This window comes from Rhopilema esculentum, chromosome 7 (assembly GCF_057945365.1).
Source record: "Rhopilema esculentum isolate cy_ngs chromosome 7, ASM5794536v1, whole genome shotgun sequence".
Taxonomy (NCBI): domain Eukaryota; kingdom Metazoa; phylum Cnidaria; class Scyphozoa; order Rhizostomeae; family Rhizostomatidae; genus Rhopilema; species Rhopilema esculentum.
In genome coordinates, this window is record NC_142821.1 from 12,670,405 (window position 1) to 12,692,288 (window position 21,884).

A 21,884-nucleotide genomic window follows, 5' to 3' on the forward strand; every position below is an offset into this window, starting at 1 on the left:
TGCTACTTTTCGAGGCTGGGTATAAAAAGCTTTCCAAGAATGCCTAATTTTGCAGAATTTGGATCGGGATCAAATTTAACAAACATCATCCTTGAAAATATCATTTCCACAAACACTCTTTTCTTAAGAACTAGTAAATCGAATTCCAGGCCTGTTGTCTCTTCGAAAATTCAAGGCTATATTCGCAAACAACTTGTGTGCGAGCAGCGCAATTACTAGCTAAGCGTAATCTAAGGGGTAGTCAGGCCTCATTGGTAAAAAAAGTGAACGAAAATTCACCAAAATATGTCTCGTTTCTGAGATTAAACTTTTTAAGGGGGATTCGCAACACAAGATTTTAAATTTTAGTCCGGCGGCCGAACCATTATGACGTTTTTTCTTATTTTTCAGATTATGGGGTATGATAGACCAAAAATACGTTTTTTGCCAACCTGTAACTGTTGGGTAAAATTTTTTCATGGCCCTATTTGCCCCACCTGCTTCCGACGGACTCCAAAAATATTAATAGAAAGAAATAAAGTCATTGTTTTTGCTATGAATATAAAGGGTTGGAAAAAGAGAGAAGTGTGAAGTGTCTAATCTTTATATAGAGCATTAAGATTGAATGGGTGGAGATACACATGACTGTGCGTGGCTTTTGAAGTGGGTGAGCAATGGATTGGGACAAGGGGGAAGGGGTGTTGGGCACCTTATTTTTGTTCGGGGCGCCTGGAAAATGTTAGTGGAGATGGACAGGGCTAGGTGTGTCAAAGAAAAGAAGGGCTTGATAATTTAAAGGAAAGGGTAGGTATGGGGTGGCTCTTCTGTTTGGGGTTGGGGGTCCCGATGTGAAGCCTGAATATATTGATACAAACTTTGTATCTTTATCGTTTGCATGTTTTCTTGTATCGAACACCACAATATTGCTGTCGATGAGATGTGTGGTGCAGACGTTGGTAGCAAATGTAAAAGGACAGAATTTCTGCTTTTGCTTGTTTGCTGTTTGAATTTCATTTGCGTGCTTGACTTTCGTTCGCACCTTGGCCAATTTTCATGTAAAATCCTGCCTTGAGATCAGCTCCTTTGTTCTGTTTTGTATAACTGTCCAAATTGTCTTAATTGCTGTTGAGTAAAGTATTTGTTGGCTTTCTTGAGTAATTCAGTCGTTGAATTTAGTCGCTAAGGTTTAGACGTGATTTTAGATGTTCGGATAGCCGTTGTTATTTCGAGAAGTTTGAAGCATAACAGTTTTGCTGAAGTATAAGGGAGAATGTTAATGCAAATGTAAGGGAAGTTGCTTACGACACTAAGGAGAACCAATAATATGTTTATCAAGCCCCTGTGTTCTCTGTATTTGAATTACCAAATACAATAAAAGGATTCGCCCATAATAAATGTAAGGACAAAACAAATTGTTTAGGTTAACACGACGGTGAGAGTAATTTCAATAATATATTGTGATGTCAGACATAAAAATGCATCTGATTGGTCTGTTGGAGGAATGGAAATGAAAGTCTGTGACACTTTGTCACTGAATAAGCCGTTTGATTTGAATATGGAGTTGTATTATTCCATTTCCAAAGAGAGGGTATAGTTTAACAATAGATATTTGTATGTTATTCTGGTGTGCCCCAAAGAGAGACTAGTGCCGGATCTAGTCGAAGGAGTTTGAAAAATAAATCAATATGATATCTCAATCATCAGATGAATTTGTCATATTTGACCGCTCCTTTTTAAAAAAACATTAAATCCGATACAAGACTTGGTAGGATTGGTGCCTTCAAGAGATCTCATCAACTTTCCATACAAAACGGAGTTATCTCAAAATATCTGTGTATGACATCAACAATAACAAAAGGAAATCTGATTGAAGTCATCTCTGGAAGCTTCAATCTGATTTACTACAAAAATGGAGAAGCACCAAGAATCAGTGGCGGAAATTCAGGCTTTTATTTGGGGGGGAGGGGGCAGGCCTACGATTTTCCGACAAGTTAGCATCTTTATTCTTTAATCATGTCTAATTTTAAAGAAACTGCACATTTTGAAAAAAAAAATTATTTTGTGACGGGACCCTTTAGAAATCCTTGCTGACCACGCTATAATTAAATAGCAAGAAGAACAATCCATTTATGAATTTTGACATCAAGATCGATCTCTTCTCTAAGACAATTGGTAATAATACAAGAGGTCGACCAATTAAACTTGTGACAAGTCATATGTTCATTTTATGCATTTTCTCTTGTTTTCGTCAGTGGGAAACATTTGAAAATAACCTTAATTTGGAAGAATCCGATGGAAATTTCGGCTAATCTATACGGAATTGAAATTAAATATACAATTCACAAGCAGTTTTTTTTATTTTGGTCATATATCTTTTAATTAATTATTTAGTACTGGCTAATATCATCTTCAATCTGGCTAATAATACCATCTTCAAGAGTGGCGCAAAGGATGACAGATCGAACTATAGACCAATATCAGTTCTTCCTTTCATATCTAGGCTATTTGAGAAATTAATTTTCAATCAGTTTTATGGATACCTGGATGCGAATAAATCACTATATGAGCATCAGTCGGGTTTTCGACTCTTACACTCGGTAGCCACAGCCCTTCTAGCTAGCACCAATGATTGGTACCTGAATATAGATAAAGGAAAATACACTGGTCTAGTCTTTATTGACTTGAAGAAGGCTTTCGACACGGTCGATCATAAAATCCTACTGGAAAAAATGAATATGTACGGAGTGACCGGCCTGGAACATGACTGGTTCACATCATATTTGGAAAATCGTAAACAATTCTGCAGGGTGGATGGCACCTCCTCTGATGTGAGGGGAATAAATTGTGGAGTTCCCCAAGGCTCTTGTCTTGGTCCACTCTTGTTCCTGATTTACATCAATGATTTGCCTTTTTCCTTGCAAAAATCTCATGTCAGCATGTATGCTGATGACACGGCCATTTCCCTCTCTTCAAAAAGTATTGGTGACCTTCAAAATGACCTAAACTTAGATCTTTTGAAACTACAGGATTGGTTGCATGCAAATAAACTTTCCTTGAACGTAGTGAAAACGCAGTCACTTGTTATAGGCTCTGGTCCAAACATCCGTAAGATCGAAAGCCAGCCTGATGCTCCACCATCTTTTTCTTTTTCAATAGGTGATCAGAACATTGAAATGATCACCAACACAAGATACTTAGGTGTTCAGATAGACAGTAAGCTCAACTGGGACAAGCATATCGATACTATCAAGACCAAGGCTAATCGAGCCCTTGGACTTATTAAGTATTCTAAGAAATATCTTCCATCTGACATCCTCAACAAAATGTATAGAGGAATTGTTGAGCCCCATTTGAGCTACTGTTGTTCCGTTTGGGGCTGCTGTAATGAATCAAAGCTTGACGTGTTGCAAAAAATCCAAAATAGAGCTGCCAGAATTGTAACTAGCAGCCCATACGATGCATCTGCTGCTCCGATAATTCAGAATCTTGGCTGGTTAACCATCAGAAATCTTGTAAGAAAGGAGACAGCCACGCTAACTTACAAATCTCTAAATATGCTTGCACCAGACTATTTGAGAAAATTATTCGAAAAATGTTCGGATGATAGAGAACGGTTTCTGCGTTCATCAGAAACTGATCTTAAGATACCGCTGCTAAGAACAATAAATGGCCAAAAGGCTTTTTCTTATCGCGGTCCAAAACTGTGGAATAATCTAGAAAGGGCTACCAAATTGGCCCCCTCCCTGAAAACCTTCAAAGAACAACTATAGTCGGGGACAACTTTTATTTCATCTTTACGTTCACTTTTTATAGCCTTAGTATTATTAGATATTGTAAATTAGGTTTGATTGGTAAATTTCTTTTGTTACTAGTATTTTAACATAGTTATTAGCTCTTATTTTATTCTTTTAAACAGGTCAGGTTGAAAAACATATGTATGAACCTTTAACCTGTATAAATATTATAAAATGAAAAAAAATGAAATAATATTTTATCAGCTATGCTATGTTCATATTTTGCAAAAAGGGCACAGAGAGATTATAGAGGCCCCTGGGGTAAAAAGGGACAATGCAAATTTGGTAATTACACCCCTAAGATTAGCTTAAAATTCCTTTTCAGAACAATTTCTTGGAGTAATTTTGACAATCATCCGACGAAAGCCCGAATTTTCCGACGACATCCGATACCCCAAACCCCCATAATTTCCGCCACTGCCAATAATGATCACTTCTAAGAATACAAACCAAAAAGGAACTAAGCTTGGCGTCAGAGAAAAGTGGAAAGATTTAAAGAAGGATTATATCATCCCTTAACAAGTACATGCGGCTGTTCAAGAAGGAAAGTTGTTAACATTATTTCTGCAAAATAAAGACTTTTTCAAACTGTTTTCCTTCGTGTATTGTCTACATGTCACCAGCTAAAGTTTACTTTTCAGAAAATGTTAAGCATAATAAATCAGGATAATAAGGGATTCGTCAGTATAAGAAAGATAATGGAAAAACACAGCAGTGATAATCAGGGGCGGATGCAGAAAAAATCTGACATTCGCAAAGTTTCGACCACGCCTATATGACCACGCTCAAAAAAATAAGTCAACTTTTACTTTAGTCTCAGAATGGAAGTTTTCCACTTAAAGATGTATTTTTCCTCATATTAAGTTTTAGGATTAGGAAACTAACAACATATTTTTCAAACAGCATAGATTAAATAAAAATATTGAGGCTCAAAGGTTGAGAAATTTAAGGATAAATATTAAGAATAACAGCCAGGTCTGGATTTCATTGACAATTTGGCATTTTACTTATTGAGTGAACAAGAAAAGAGATCTCTGGAAAATTTTGAGAAACACTCATCAAGCTTTTGTTGTGTTGGCATGTTTTGTTTCCTACATGGCTTTTGTGATGGAAAAACAGCAGCAAAGATTTGAAATGTCCTCTTAATGATGATTTAATGGCAAGTCTAGGCACAGAATCACAAATTGTCAAGAACAAAAAGGATGAGCTAAAATAAGGGTATATTAGGTGTGTGTATCACCCCTTCTCAGGGAGAAAAACTCATGAAAAACATTTTATGTCACTCACTTAAAAAACAGCCATTTAAAGAAAGGAACCTTAGTTCTATTTATACAATGATATTATTTAACAATCAAATACTGTGTTTAGTGTAGAAATTTTCAATGCAATATCCACCCAAATGTTTGACTTCAACACCAAATACCTTAGGGGCTCAGAGCTTTTCTGTTATTTATTTTGTGCATTCGCCTTTCTATCTAAACTGCTGTGTGATGTGCCTTAAACAGGGCCAAAAATACAAGTTAGGTCAATACACATCATACAATTTTAGTATTTTCAGGTGTTGGTAAAACAGCAAATGTAACAGAATTTAAAACAATTCATTGTCTTTCCATAACAAGAACATCATAAAGATATTATATACAAATTTAAAATGGCAAAGAAATAATGCAAACATGATAATTTTTACTATATGGATTTATATAAGATATTTACTTGGCAGAACCAACTTGCTGTGAATTTCTTATTAATAATGTAGTAATTCCCCCATTAGGATCATTCCATTGATTGCATATTTACTACCCATATTTACATTTATTTACACACACAATAACATAGAAAAGAAAACTGTCAGTCACTTGCAAATTCAAAAACAAAAATTAATGAATCTTAAGTGTATTTCAGAACCAAAAGTTTCAAATGGTATACTCTTATAGTGTGGAAACCACAAATAGTTTTACTAGTTTTAGAGGTTAAACTCGTGAAAAGGGTTACCATATTTATGGCATGACCAGACAAATAAAATCAAAATACTATTACAATTTCTCATTTACAAATATGGCAGTCTAGATTTTTCCAAAACTGACAGCATAAAATTAACAAGAAAAGAATACGCCGTAGAAAATGTAATATCTTATTCAAAAACAAATCCCCAGCACAGTCAAACTATTTACAGGTTTGTGATAATAACAACATCTATCAATAAAAAATATCTTGAACTCTAAAATTCAGCATATTCAAATTCATCAAGATATTTATAGAACAGCATCATTCGTCAGAATGCTACATCATCATTATCAAGATGTACCTGACTTGAACCCTAAAAGTTCTGGTTGACAGCCTGCATAAAAATGGCTAATTACCTTAAAAAGCATCACGTATTCTTCAAAATATTATTTGAGTCTGAATCTCTGTCTAAATAACGTCCTCCATCATGAAAATGAAAACATAGACAAAATTTTGGATCAACAATTTTAGGTCCAACCGAACTGTCCTCGCATATTGCCATCTATCAAATTCCATCCATCAACCAAAATATTCGACAAACTTTGAACATCTCCATAAGAAATCCGCTGATTCAAATTAAAAATCATCTTATATTTGACTCCTTTCACTCACTCTGAAGTACAATTGCTGCTCTTCTGCAAGCAAATGTCTCCACAGCTTTCCAACAACAATCATGGCCGTTGATCTGGAAGCGAGGTTTCAATATGCTCACTTTCCAAAGTTCTCTCCCGCAATTGGCTACCGAACATAGTTCGCATCTACCTTCGCCACATTCGCAAAAAAATTTCCCATATACATTTCCTATTGGTTTTCAGATGGCTAAATAACATAGCTGGACTGACATTCGCACAAATTTTTGGCATACATTTTTCAGTACCACTTCGTTTGCGCACGCATGCCTAATATATTATAATTCCATTCGACATTCGCATCAAACCTTATTGGTGCTCTGTGAATTTATGCGTAAAAGGGGGAGCCCTCTTTCGAATATATCATCTCTAAATCACGAAAACGAGGGAATAAAACCTAAAAAGTAAACAACAAGGTGACATCATAGCAACTAGGGCAGGAAACAAAACTTTTATTTCTTGTATTCTATGGACCTTTTTTTTATTATCTGGCCATTTCTAGTATAATATTCACAATGCTAAAATATATTAACAGACAATTATAAAAAGACATGTGGAAATCTGACATTCGCCAGTGCGAATGTTGCGAATGTCTGGATCCGCCCCTGGTGATAATGATTCTATCCATCAGTGATAATGTTGCAGGCCTTTTCTGGGTGTGATTCTGCCCCAATTTTGTTTTCTGTTGGGAACGCATACGGCATAGGACCTTGCAGTTGCAAAAGATGTACATCTCCAGCACCCTGGCCGTGAAGAAGAGAGCACGAGCCTCAAAATTGGTCAAAAGTTAAGAACAAATTAAGAACAAGCTGAGGCTGAGCTTCTGCAAAATGCAATTTTGTACAGTGTTTTTTCTCAAAATCGAGGATTTTTAGCGATGAGTGGGTGCTTTTTCGTCGAATATTCAAACTTATCGGCAAATGAAGGTTGTCTCACTCACTTTGTTGGCAAATGAGGCCTGAACACCTCCCTAGAGCGAAAAAGCTAGCACTCGCGCTGCTTACACCCTATTAGATTAAGAACAAATTAAGAACAATCCAGCCTCAGATTTTCGAAAAAATTAAGAACAGTCAGCCTGAACTGAAATTTACTGGTTCTTATAAAAAAAGAGTGTAAGTGCAATATTATCGTAACAGTCCGAACAAATCAACAAAGTGTGTGTTGCAGTAAGGCAATCAACAATCAATACAACATTTTATTATTTTATCATTTTATGAGTAAAAATATGTGGTATATTCAAACACACTCTGACCTCATTAAACCATCAGCAATTAGCTTTTAGTTATCATTCCCTTTAGAAAACATAGTTACAAAAGATATGTGTAAACGTTCCAAGTCAATTAACCAACCGGCAAATACAAAAGATATTACCAACAATAAATGTGTTAACGGTTAAACCTATGTAGAGCTAATACGAGACAAAAGAAATTGTAAGAATACTGAAAACACGACCTTGATTAATAACACGTTGGTTAATTAAGCAAGCAAACCGTGGGAAAGGCGTTTGCGCAGCAAACTCCGCGACAGCTATGAACGGACGGAAGTCGGCTCATTGAAGGATAGGAATAAAATCATGCCTTGCTTTTTATAAATATATATAAATATATGCAAAATTACAAAATGATATAAAATAGTTTAACATCCACATTTATATTTCATAAGAGACAGTAATAGCAATACAGTACCACATAGAACAAATGATGCCCCACTATACCACAATAAAAGACGATTTACACGACTAGAAAATCATTCAATGAAAAATTTGAAAATTGATATGCTACATGACTTTTTTGAGTGAACATTAAAAATTCAACTATCTCTAGGAAGAGGGGTTAACCACCCAGTCGGTTAACGTGGTCAAAAGGGGGCATCAAGTAAGCGTGACATAATATGTGGCTTCACTTAGTGTTCTATTGAAAAATGATCCCTGTTATGCGTCGCGAAAACGATTAAAATCAAAATGGCCCCGTAAAATAATTTGCCCGAGGCTTCCGAGCTGGCAAAAACAGTTTTGTGATCACTTTATACCTAATGTTCAGGGGTGTGAAAAAAATCGATATGTACTCGATGTCAAGGTTCAATTGATGGCTGCTGGACTCAGCCTCATTTCTCTCAGAAAGTATTTCTCTCCCGCCTCCTGCCAGTATGAGATTTACTACAGAACTAGTTCACAGGAATGTGTGTGTCCACAATTAGAAATGAGTCATAGATCCTAGAACTAGAAGATAAAATCTCATCTTCAATAACAATTTACTTGTTCATCAAAGACATTAGAATGTTTTCTAACACGCCTTTCAAACTATATATAGAATACACTGCTATGGTTTCAAAGGATTTTTTATTGCCAGAAAAAGGTCAGTTGTTTACTGCGCTTCGAGTATCTTGCACCCGAAAATGACTCAAATTAAATGATCTCTTTCTAATGTTCTCCCTAATTCTCCCTACTTTTCTGCTATAAATAAACAAACTTGTTCGGCATTTTTACCTAATAATCACATTAGGTCCATAATTACTTTACTTATCTATGAAACATTAGAAGCATAATTGCCTGACCTTATATTTGATTTCTATGGAACATTACCCACACAATCATTGAACTTATCCATCATTACTACGGAATCCATGAACAATCTTATATCCATTAACAGAATTAAAAACACCTTCTACTCGTTCAATACATTAGTAAATTACACAGCCATACACAGCACAGCGAAATCACTTCCCTGCTATTGTGGTACTCTAGGGGGGTATCACGAAGGGTACGTTGGAAATACTTCAAAAATTATTATGTGGAACGATGGACAATTATAAAGGACCTACGAATAGAGAACAAAATCTAAATTTCCGCCACTGAACCAAACCATTGCCAGTCACAGCCATATTTCCTTGACATGACAATAATTTATGCTCATTTTATTCTTTTACTTAGCAATAAGTAGGGAGACCATGGTCCCCTGCCCCCCTGTGACAGAGTTGACAGGGTTGTTTTACTGGTAGAACCTCATTACCGAAATTCAAATACATTGATAGGGTTTCATTTGCAAGGGTTTCACTTGACATATTTGATTTGACACGGTGCTTTGACATATTTGACACGGTAATTGAGTTATTTATTGAAATATTATCCCCTTGACACAGCAAGCCCCATATAAGTAACTCCACGTGACTGCGACTGTGACTGTGACTGCGACACACTGCGAGTCAGTGGGCATGTGAAGTTCTCTCGCATCGCATGCACATGCTGCTTGTGTTCAGTGTTCAGTGCAATTCGCAAGAATGCAATGGGTTGGCCGAGAAACTTTGCTGATTAAAGAAAGATTTGAAACTGTTTTGGACTGAAAATGTTGTCTCAATGTTGCTGGTGCTTCTCTGGTTTTCGTGTGTTTGAAGTATTCAAGTTTGTGCTGATTTGAAAGACATGGAGATCCCAGCCTAAAGACCAGAGGTCCTGCAGGTATCTTAGAGCTTCTTCCGTTTACTAGCGAAACTTTAATTTAGGAATGGTTAAGAATGGTAAACGATTTTTTATTTGACGTAATCTAAGAATGGTTATTTCTTCATTGGTTTTAAGCCCGAGATCGCCAAATCCTTGAGACAAGAATTGGCGGGATAAAGGGGCGTATCACTCGCCGAACGTGTTTCACACGTGCAGCAGGCAAAGGCAGTTGAAATTCCTGTGAACACTTGGTATGCACAAAAAGGTTAATCGAAATCGTTTTTACCTATGGGTTAAGTTATAAAGCTGCACTACACCCTAAAACGTTCTCCGTGATCGCATATAAATAAATACATATGTACTCCGTGATCCAGGTGACTCTCTTCCCCGTTTATCAATTTTGGAAAATCTTTCGTTGGAAGTCATTCAAGGTTCACTATTGTTGTCTTTGTGATTTTTGAATAATTCGTCAATGTCTATGGAAATAACAATTTTAGATTTTTGAAGGGTTGACTTTTGAATTATAACAAATGTTCTGAAGGCTGACCCGCGTTTTGAAGTTCCAATCGTTGATTCGAAACCTTAGAGCAGGGTCCGCGGCACAAATCCTAAACTGGAGAGGCCATCAATGTTTCATTTTTGCAAACATTTTGAACAAACAAATAAACGGTTCGGATAATCCACGGTCCTGTCTTACAAGTGGAGAAGTTTTTTGACTGCATCAACGAATCACAGGTCGCCTAGGGCCAGGGAACGCTCTCCAAGAAATATGACATCAAGCAACACATGGTACCTCTCCGTGTTGTTCATGTCCGCCCTTGTCGACTTTCGTTCAATGACTTTGCTGTAATCTGGTTGTAATATCTATATGTTGTTATATCTATATATAAATTCTATATCTATCTATAAGAGGAGAGGCAATGGCTCCGCCTGCAGCGCGGGCGTTGTAAGTGTATAATTTTACGGTATATAATTTTGTGATTTTGTGGTGCCCGCGCATTTTTCAAAAAAATAACAACCCTTATAAGAAACACAGCAGGCTAAAATTCAACAAAGTTATGAAATAACAAACAGCGAAAGAAAAGCAGCGAACGATAAGGAAAATAGCATTAATCACTTTACCGAGCACATGTCATGTTCCAACACCACTAGCAAGGGAAAATTAAGAATCATAGGAAATACCATTAGGTCCTAAAGTATTATTTTGCAGAGTCTGGCTTTCTCAGAAAAAAATTGTACAGGTTTCATTTTGACATCTAACAGTTAGTAAACAAACGTGTCGAGGAGCGAGTTAAAATCGAAAATTAGCACGGTAAAATATTCCACATCCGTGAAAGTATTAAAAAAATGCCGAATTGCCGAGGAAGGTTACTCTTACAGTTGAAAAATTAAACCTTGGTCGCAAACATTTTGTACCTCTACTGAATGGCAGACCTCATTAATCTGCGCGATTAATCTGCACAAAAACTCATTCTCAGGAATTTCTGCAGGCACATTTCTAAATTTATTTTTATCTACCTTTGTTGTATTAGAGTCATGCTTTTTCAAACATCTTTCTTGGTATTGAAATTGAACGGTCAAATAGAATATAAAACCGTGCTGCAAGTCTATATTACCAAAATGACAAAAGGTCCTTACTCTAAAGGTGCCATTTGATTCTCCAAATCAAGTTTGTCTCTTTTCCTCTATTATCTCTTGGTGGAAGAGATCATTAGCAATTATTGTATCTTTTTTTACAGAGTATTATGTTATAACTTGTTAATCTCATTCATGCATAGTAGGCTGAAAAAAGAACACTTCCTTTAAGTTAAAGTCTTCAAGCTTTTGAATCTGGTAGCTATCGATTTCTGAAATTTCATGCTGCACCTCCAAATAACAGTCCTCTAGCAAGGAATCATACACGTGAGGGTATTTGTGTATCTCTCCAAAAAGTTTTCCTTCAAAGTCGGCCATTGCTAAGAAATTTTCCGTACACAAGGAAAAAAAGTTGAAGATTTTTCAGCTCGATAATTTAAAAGGCCATTGGGACCACTATTTCTGATGGTGCCCCTATCTTAAAATTTAATGATGAGCGAAGTGTAAGATGCAGATTCAGAAAAAAAAATTACCGTTTTGTATAAACCTTTTAGTTTCATTTTACATTTTCGCCGATCACAATTCTAACTCAATACTTCAACTTTAACTCCAACCAACTCCTCACTAACTTCATGTTACCACATACATGATCATGATCATGATCAGTGTTACTTGTCGATTGACATTTACCATGTGTATGTCCTTATGGAGAATCAAAACATGTAATTTACCACTGCTTTAAATCAAATATCAAATCAACATTATAATTGAAACTCTACATGCCGCCGTGTATCTCGGCACGTATTACAATACCGAATGTAATAATAACAACTGTGTGGGGTCTTACGAAGATACCAAGGAGGGTCTGGGCCCCAACAATGGCATACGGGTTTGCGGAAAACATAATAAACAGAACAACCTCTTCATTCCGATATGGGGCGAAATTTAGCCTACGCTAGTTCTTTGGCAAGCCGACACCAGACAAGCTGGCGCCTCCCGCAGATGCATCGACTATGAACTGGGCTTTAGACTAATGAACATGCAGGGCACTCATTGAAAAGTGCACGCTAGAATATGCTTGGATTTAGACGTTACGGAACTGGCATTACAGCATAAAGAAAAATATTCAATGAAAAGTTTCAATGAAAAATATGAAATTTTAATATGAAAAATATATCATTTTATGCACAACACGAAATCTGTACCTACATGTGCATTTTAATTCGCCAGTGCTCAAAATGTGGAACCCTTATCCACGGCGGGGTTTATCTTGGAGAAAAATTTATTCCTATCCTGGAATGCTGAAATGCTTGTCGGAGATTTTGCAAATTATGCTATACAGACTCAGTTTGGAATTTTTCAATACTGTTTATTGTTTTTTCGCTACTTTGGAAAATCAGTTTTACACGTAAATCATTTTCTACTCGCCTCTCCGTACAGAATATAAGCGTAAGAGGAATTTTACCCTGGGTGCCAGAGCCTCATTTCTATTGTCCTTCACAATTCCTTTCCCCTGTTCTTCATCCTTTGACCTTCTGTGGCTCTGGCCCCCAGGTTAGAGGATTTGTGAAAGAAATAGAGGATTTGTGTAGGGGTCAGCCACGAAAAGCTACATATGGTGGTTGTTGTGAACCATGTGAAACTGCCAACCATTGCCATGTGAAAAAAGTCATAGCTTTTCAAAACTCTAGACTGTAAAATGTGTTAGGAAGGTGAACCAACAGATTTGTAAATTATATGTATTAGTTTGAACTATTTTCATATCTAAATTTTCATATCAGCTCATACCATTTCATATTAGTCTCTTATATGCAACAAATGTTTTTAAATGAGGCTGGCATATGGAGACTGCCTTTTCTTACTAGTCCATTTCTTATATGAAACCCAAGGCTATTTGTATATTTCAACTGTATATTTCAAGGCTATTTGTATTTTTTGCACCATCTGTCCATATCTTGTTTCTTACAAGAATATATATTGTTGATGGAAAAACCTTTCTGCTGCAAACTTATGCATATATGCAAACATGCGATGCTTAGCAGGCTACTTAAAAAAACCAATTTGTGTATTTAATTTTTTCTTTATGTATATATATCTTTAAATATACACTGCTTTGACTGTCTAGTACCTATTCCACTGTGTAACCACCAGAAAGTGACTGACAATACTCTTATCCTTGCAAAGTAGAAAGTTAAAGTTTTTGATAAAGATAAAGTTAAATAAGACCTTCACTATAACATTCACCATGTAGTGAAGCTCATGTAATGAAACTCAAAATTTTCAGAACCTCTAAAGGAAAGTTGTCAATTATAGATGAAATTATAAAATTATAAATAAACAAAACTGTTTAAGGAAGTCAACAGATTGTTAAGGGGCTTACACCTTATCACTCAAGAATTGATGAATAAATGAGTGTGACTGTACTTGCATGCATATGCATATTCCCAAGTTACCAGCAATTTGCAGGTGAGAGCCACATAAGCCACCCTGGGTAGTTTAATACTTCTGCTATTGCAAGTTTCTACTTGTGCCCTTACCTCTACTGACTTGTAAGAAGTTGATAGCTGACTTCTAAAAAGTTGATAGCTATGATATTGATTGGCTAATGTAATATGAGGAGGCACTTGTAATACTTTGGTCTAATGTAATGTAGGGGAGTCAACTTTTAACTTTTACACAGTGGTCCATGTGGTGTGATTGAAATTCATGTAAGAAGCTGACCCAGAATTATGAGCCAAAAAGTGTTGAAAAGACCCAAAATATATCAAAATACAAAATCTTGTCGTTGAGCACATAGAGACTGCTGGTCATAGTAATTGAATTTGTCTATGTAATTAATTGCTATATTTTGATATGAAAGAATTTAAAGCTAAATAAAGAACAGAATATTTGAATATATCAGAAGATTTTTTCTTTTTCAGTTCCAGTGTCATTATGTCATGTTAAAATTAATAAATGCTTTTTAGATTTTAGTCAGAAAATATAAATTTCTTACCCTCCTATGAATTCCTATCTATGCCATTGTATGGTGGCTATCACCTCTGTTTGCTATTTGATATAATTTCAGCAAAACTCAACACCATAATGCATCAAAATGGAAATCTCTTAGAAATTTTAAAAGTCTTAGAAAATGGAAAACTTTTGATCACTAATGTGGTATGATATTGTACCAAAACTGTTGCAATCACATGTTTTGGTAACATTAAAAAGCTTGTCAACATAAAAAGCCCACAAAGATGAGCAATTCTTAACAAAAATGTCTTTAACACTCAGGCAATCAATGACTTTATTCATATACTTTTGCATTATAGTCTCTATTAATGACAGTTAGTGGTAATGGAGAGGCTGGATTATTACTTACAATTATATATTATCTAATTGTATCTAATTGTAATTGTATCCTCCTTAATTTATCTAATTGTATTGTAGTTGTGAAGAATTGTTTGTAGGATTGATGATTATATGAAACCTTAAACTTGAAGTTAGAAAATTTATTCAATTGAGTTATTATTTATGGCCAAGGTTAGTGACCCCCCTGATCCCACTTCTCTATATGACTGATACACATGGTTCTTTATTCCCTTTTTCATATTGTTATTATGTTAGATGAAGGCAAAGGTATCAGATCACAAGAAAACTTCTAAACCCATAAACTTTACCCTTCTGCATAAGAAGATGTGACTCTTCTGTGGAGGACTATACACTATTGCATTCTAGAAATTAATTGGTTACTAAGGCAGTATCATATTTGATACATTAGATAGATTAATGTTGGTAGAAAATATTTGTAGATGTAATTTCCTCTAATCTGTAACCTGTTTCCAACGCTATTCAGTTAACCGGAAGGGTCCCAAGTTTTGTATGCTCCTCTTTCAATTCAGTGTATGTGGATAATATAAAGGATTATTCCTGATTATTTCCATGATTAAATGAGGATGTTTACATGATGTCAAACTAATTAGGTAAATACAAATAAATATAGAGGATAATTGATCCTAAATTTTCGATTTCAAAGGGCAAATAACTATGCCTAAAATTTAAAGAATTAAAAAAGAGAAATTGAAAGAAACTCACCGAACCAAGTATTTCAAGGAGTGCTTTCTTCTAGCGTCTTTCTAGCTGGAAAACTTGCAACTAGTGACCGAAAACATCGATGAATTCATTTATATTTTACACCAAGTGACAAGCAACACCATACATGTCTTCCAGCCTGGTAACATTTAGAACAGCATATTGTTTAGAATATTCTTGGCCCACTTAGACCATCACAACATCCAACATCACAACATCTACCATTTGCATTAACTCGTACCAATTCACTTCAATATTCAGCGACTTGCAGAGACTTAAATTGTAACTGATTTATGCAAAAAAACAATTCTGATATGTGTCGCTTGTGGGAATAAACACCATAAGGTCAAACGTAACACAGAAGGTCAAAGGCCAGAAGGTCAAAGGTCAAAGTGAAAGTTCGATGGGTCAAAGGGCCCTGGCATTGCAGTACAGCCATGGGTGGCCCAGCCCCTTTTCATCAATTGGCAAGAAAACAACGATTTTCACATTTTCACAGTTGCAATCATTCAAGTCCATATTGTTGATATGACTGGCTAACTAACTACAATGTTAACTAGGAGCTAGCTAACATTGTATGTAGTTGGTTGCTTTTCCATAGTAGTTAAGTAGTTTAAACCTTGTACTAGACATAGTTTTATTTATGATTGTTAATCAAATATACACAGACTGCGAAGCCCTCAACGTGTTGTGTTTTTGTGTTCTTCTGATCTTGCTTTTTTGTCTGCCTGCCTGTTTAGTAGTCAGTCATTTCTAGCTACCCCTCTTTGTGTGCTCAAAAATTCAAGGCTTATTTTCAATTTCAGACGACTGCTGGCTGACTCACTACTTATCGAGCAAGATGCAAGATTAGTTTTTCTTCACGAAAGGGATGGTGAGTACATCAGTTTTATATTTCAGTATATTTCAGTACTTGATCATCTTCCTCGTCAGACTGAACATTCTTCACTCAATATTCAACATATCGATCTATTCAGAGAGTACTGAAACAGCCTTCCCACATGTGTCGGCTTGTTTCTGCAGCCGCCGAGTTGTCAATAGCCAAAATGGTAGTTCATACTTACCTGACGGGGAAGACAACGTGATCAAGAAGGCGTTTCTTCCAGGGTGAGGCCCTTCCATTGCAGTTCGGTTGGGCTGACCCCTGCGATTACCCCAAACGTGGGTAACTCGACCGTACAATTTCTGGTAGTGGGGACCTGCGTTCGCGCTAGTCCCCTCACAATAGTCTAAAGAATCCAGCCAACCCAAGCAGAATCCCACAAGCAGTTCCTCAAATAAAGCCGCCCATTGCGCCTTCTTGATCACTCTCAATATACAATATACAATAGAGGTAGATTGTTATACAAAGACTTGTCATTGTTTGCTTTGCCTTTGTCTGCCTTAACCTTGTTCGTCGTCTGCCGTAGTAATGTTGTCTTAAATATGATCCTTTCAAGCAGGACAATCATCGTTTCTGAAATGTTATGGCTTTAGCATGCCTATCTTGCAGCATTTGATAAAAAAGGCCAAATTAATTCAAGTTCAACACAGAAAAAAATCTTCCTGTCCAAATATACATACTTTGCAACTTTCAGAGCAGCATGTTGCAAATCTCAAGCAAACTTATCTTCAATTCAAATTCAAATTCGAATTCATTTAATGCATCAAAATATGTTATAAAAGTTTGTCTATAATTATACTAAATAGCAATAATCAAGAAGCAATGATAAGAGCTTCATAGTGTCACTTAGCATTTGAGAATTAGAAACTTGGTAAAGTCAATTGACAAAGTGAAAGTGAAAGTCAAAACAATTCAGGCAAAAATTGAGGCAAGGATTTCTGTATCATTGCAAGAAGAATCTTGGGCCTATGGAAATCTGCATGGCCTATTTTTCACAATTCCAAATCAAATACTTTTTTTAGAAGACATTCGTTCTAATAGCCATTTGTAGGGATGATTGCAAAACAGAGTTTTGTTTTTATTTCCCTTTATGGTTTCATGGTTGGTTCTAATTGTTGGAGTGGCAAGATGCTTTTTGGTTGCTTAGCGGGTTTGATATCCATGTCAAGAAATCTAACTTGCAGCCAAGCTGACCATCATTACTGGGGATGAGCTGCCTGCACTTGAACGAGTCTCGACAACAACAACCCCCCCCCAATACCCATTCTGAAGATTATGTAACTTAATTTCGGAAAAAATCTTGGATATTTTGGCAATTTTTGCAGCATAAAATTGAAAATATTGATTTTCATGAGTAGGCTTCAACAAGCTGGGCTTTCAGGGATTGTTCAATTCCCAATAATTACATGACAGGCCAATTGTGAAAGTGCCTTCGATGGATACCAAAGTGACTTGTAAGAAAGAACAATCACAAAAGCATTTTGATTCAAGGAATTCAAAAAACCATCACTGATCTCTTATCGTTCGACCAACTATGGTGAACCTTTCCTTCAATTATATAAACTCTTTGGGTTTGCCACTCGAGTAATGAACAAGTGTCTATATGCAAGGTTTCGGCTTTCTTAGAATCATATCATCAGTCAGTGACAGAATGCAGCCATAGAACAGCTTCCATCCTCTCATCTTCTCAGTTTATCCCGTTCTCCAATCCGACTGCCACGAGGAAAGCTGAAAGTTAAGTTTAATCTTCTTCCCAATGATAGTCTAGTGGTCTTTTTGCCTCTTGGGTCACGGGGAGGCTCGTTCATGAATAGATAGTAAGAGTAAGCACAACAACACGGAGCAACAGCGCGCGCTGTAGAACTTAAGCCATATTTTTTCGAAGAAAGCGACTTTCCCTGCTGTTGCAGCTCACAACTGCTGCTGCATGCTGCTGAGTGGCCATGTGAAGCCGAATAACTCATTCACTAAGTCACTTACCTCGACGACGTTCTTCAACATCCACAGATTGATTACTTTGCTGCTGGAGTGAGGGAGCAGGCAGGCAGGCAGGCAGGCAGGCAACAGGCAAAAAAACTGAGCGCTCCGCAAGCAACGAGGCAGACTTGTGGAGAGTCTGAACTGAAGACATGAGACTGGGTATCGCTTCTCGGCCTTTTGGCTAAGATCAAGTGTAGTATCTGTTCTTATCAGCTTAATATCTGATATGCGCCCAAGGGCGCTCAAATATTAAACTGATTTTTGGAACTAGCTTGTCGGCATGAGGCTTGCCTCACCGCGAGCACGGGTTGCCCTGGCATTGCAGTACAGCCATGGGTGGCCCAGCCCCTTTTCATCAATTGGCAAGAAAACAACGATTTTCACATTTTCACAGTTGCAATCATTCAAGTCCATATTGTTGATATGACTGGCTAACTAACTACAATGTTAACTAGGAGCTAGCTAACATTGTATGTAGTTGGTTGCTTTTCCATAGTAGTTAAGTAGTTTAAACCTTGTACTAGACATAGTTTTATTTATGATTGTTAATCAAATATACACAGACTGCGAAGCCCTCAACGTGTTGTGTTTTTGTGTTCTTCTGATCTTGCTTTTTTGTCTGCCTGCCTGTTTAGTAGTCAGTCATTTCTAGCTACCCCTCTTTGTGTGCTCAAAAATTCAAGGCTTATTTTCAATTTCAGACGACTGCTGGCTGACTCACTACTTATCGAGCAAGATGCAAGATTAGTTTTTCTTCACGAAAGGGATGGTGAGTACATCAGTTTTATATTTCAGTATATTTCAGTACTTGATCATCTTCCTCGTCAGACTGAACATTCTTCACTCAATATTCAACATATCGATCTATTCAGAGAGTACTGAAACAGCCTTCCCACATGTGTCGGCTTGTTTCTGCAGCCGCCGAGTTGTCAATAGCCAAAATGGTAGTTCATACTTACCTGACGGGGAAGACAACGTGATCAAGAAGGCGTTTCTTCCAGGGTGAGGCCCTTCCATTGCAGTTCGGTTGGGCTGACCCCTGCGATTACCCCAAACGTGGGTAACTCGACCGTACAATTTCTGGTAGTGGGGACCTGCGTTCGCGCTAGTCCCCTCACAATAGTCTAAAGAATCCAGCCAACCCAAGCAGAATCCCACAAGCAGTTCCTCAAATAAAGCCGCCCATTGCGCCTTCTTGATCACTCTCAATATACAATATACAATATACAATAGAGGTAGATTGTTATACAAAGACTTGTCATTGTTTGCTTTGCCTTTGTCTGCCTTAACCTTGTTCGTCGTCTGCCGTAGTAATGTTGTCTTAAATATGATCCTTTCAAGCAGGACAATCATCGTTTCTGAAATGTTATGGCTTTAGCATGCCTATCTTGCAGCATTTGATAAAAAAGGCCAAATTAATTCAAGTTCAACACAGAAAAAAATCTTCCTGTCCAAATATACATACTTTGCAACTTTCAGAGCAGCATGTTGCAAATCTCAAGCAAACTTATCTTCAATTCAAATTCAAATTCGAATTCATTTAATGCATCAAAATATGTTATAAAAGTTTGTCTATAATTATACTAAATAGCAATAATCAAGAAGCAATGATAAGAGCTTCATAGTGTCACTTAGCATTTGAGAATTAGAAACTTGGTAAAGTCAATTGACAAAGTGAAAGTGAAAGTCAAAACAATTCAGGCAAAAATTGAGGCAAGGATTTCTGTATCATTGCAAGAAGAATCTTGGGCCTATGGAAATCTGCATGGCCTATTTTTCACAATTCCAAATCAAATACTTTTTTTAGAAGACATTCGTTCTAATAGCCATTTGTAGGGATGATTGCAAAACAGAGTTTTGTTTTTATTTCCCTTTATGGTTTCATGGTTGGTTCTAATTGTTGGAGTGGCAAGATGCTTTTTGGTTGCTTAGCGGGTTTGATATCCATGTCAAGAAATCTAACTTGCAGCCAAGCTGACCATCATTACTGGGGATGAGCTGCCTGCACTTGAACGAGTCTCGACAACAACAACCCCCCCCCAATACCCATTCTGAAGATTATGTAACTTAATTTCGGAAAAAATCTTGGATATTTTGGCAATTTTTGCAGCATAAAATTGAAAATATTGATTTTCATGAGTAGGCTTCAACAAGCTGGGCTTTCAGGGATTGTTCAATTCCCAATAATTACATGACAGGCCAATTGTGAAAGTGCCTTCGATGGATACCAAAGTGACTTGTAAGAAAGAACAATCACAAAAGCATTTTGATTCAAGGAATTCAAAAAACCATCACTGATCTCTTATCGTTCGACCAACTATGGTGAACCTTTCCTTCAATTATATAAACTCTTTGGGTTTGCCACTCGAGTAATGAACAAGTGTCTATATGCAAGGTTTCGGCTTTCTTAGAATCATATCATCAGTCAGTGACAGAATGCAGCCATAGAACAGCTTCCATCCTCTCATCTTCTCAGTTTATCCCGTTCTCCAATCCGACTGCCACGAGGAAAGCTGAAAGTTAAGTTTAATCTTCTTCCCAATGATAGTCTAGTGGTCTTTTTGCCTCTTGGGTCACGGGGAGGCTCGTTCATGAATAGATAGTAAGAGTAAGCACAACAACACGGAGCAACAGCGCGCGCTGTAGAACTTAAGCCATATTTTTTCGAAGAAAGCGACTTTCCCTGCTGTTGCAGCTCACAACTGCTGCTGCATGCTGCTGAGTGGCCATGTGAAGCCGAATAACTCATTCACTAAGTCACTTACCTCGACGACGTTCTTCAACATCCACAGATTGATTACTTTGCTGCTGGAGTGAGGGAGCAGGCAGGCAGGCAGGCAGGCAGGCAGGCAACAGGCAAAAAAACTGAGCGCTCCGCAAGCAACGAGGCAGACTTGTGGAGAGTCTGAACTGAAGACATGAGACTGGGTATCGCTTCTCGGCCTTTTGGCTAAGATCAAGTGTAGTATCTGTTCTTATCAGCTTAATATCTGATATGCGCCCAAGGGCGCTCAAATATTAAACTGATTTTTGGAACTAGCTTGTCGGCATGAGGCTTGCCTCACCGCGAGCACGGGTTGCCCTGGCATTGCAGTACAGCCATGGGTGGCCCAGCCCCTTTTCATCAATTGGCAAGAAAACAACGATTTTCACATTTTCACAGTTGCAATCATTCAAGTCCATATTGTTGATATGACTGGCTAACTAACTACAATGTTAACTAGGAGCTAGCTAACATTGTATGTAGTTGGTTGCTTTTCCATAGTAGTTAAGTAGTTTAAACCTTGTACTAGACATAGTTTTATTTATGATTGTTAATCAAATATACACAGACTGCGAAGCCCTCAACGTGTTGTGTTTTTGTGTTCTTCTGATCTTGCTTTTTTGTCTGCCTGCCTGTTTAGTAGTCAGTCATTTCTAGCTACCCCTCTTTGTGTGCTCAAAAATTCAAGGCTTATTTTCAATTTCAGACGACTGCTGGCTGACTCACTACTTATCGAGCAAGATGCAAGATTAGTTTTTCTTCACGAAAG

The 21,884-nt window shown here is 37.0% G+C and overlaps 1 long non-coding RNA gene and 4 other non-coding genes across 5 annotated transcripts in view; 4 read left to right on the forward strand and 1 right to left on the reverse strand.

The window, feature by feature from the left end:
• The window catches only part of LOC135683800 (uncharacterized), a 32,334-nt gene extending 16,597 nt beyond the window's left edge, over positions 1-15,737 (reverse strand). The window contains exon 1 of the long non-coding RNA XR_010515821.2: positions 15,492-15,737. This is a non-coding gene — a long non-coding RNA (uncharacterized LOC135683800). The remainder of the gene's footprint in view (positions 1-15,491) is intronic.
• Positions 15,738-16,544: 807 nt separating this feature from the next.
• Positions 16,545-16,708, forward strand: LOC148960000 (U1 spliceosomal RNA). Its single transcript, XR_016143897.1, has one exon. It is a non-coding gene; the product is annotated as a U1 spliceosomal RNA (small nuclear RNA).
• A 1,804-nt stretch (positions 16,709-18,512) lies between these two features.
• LOC135688664 (U2 spliceosomal RNA) lies at positions 18,513-18,701 on the forward strand. The gene has a single exon (XR_016143900.1). It is a non-coding gene; the product is annotated as a U2 spliceosomal RNA (small nuclear RNA).
• A 601-nt stretch (positions 18,702-19,302) lies between these two features.
• Positions 19,303-19,466, forward strand: LOC135694286 (U1 spliceosomal RNA). The gene has a single exon (XR_010517157.1). It is a non-coding gene; the product is annotated as a U1 spliceosomal RNA (small nuclear RNA).
• A 1,815-nt stretch (positions 19,467-21,281) lies between these two features.
• On the forward strand, positions 21,282-21,470 carry LOC148960001 (U2 spliceosomal RNA). Its single transcript, XR_016143901.1, has one exon. It is a non-coding gene; the product is annotated as a U2 spliceosomal RNA (small nuclear RNA).
• Positions 21,471-21,884: the final 414 nt, after the last annotated feature.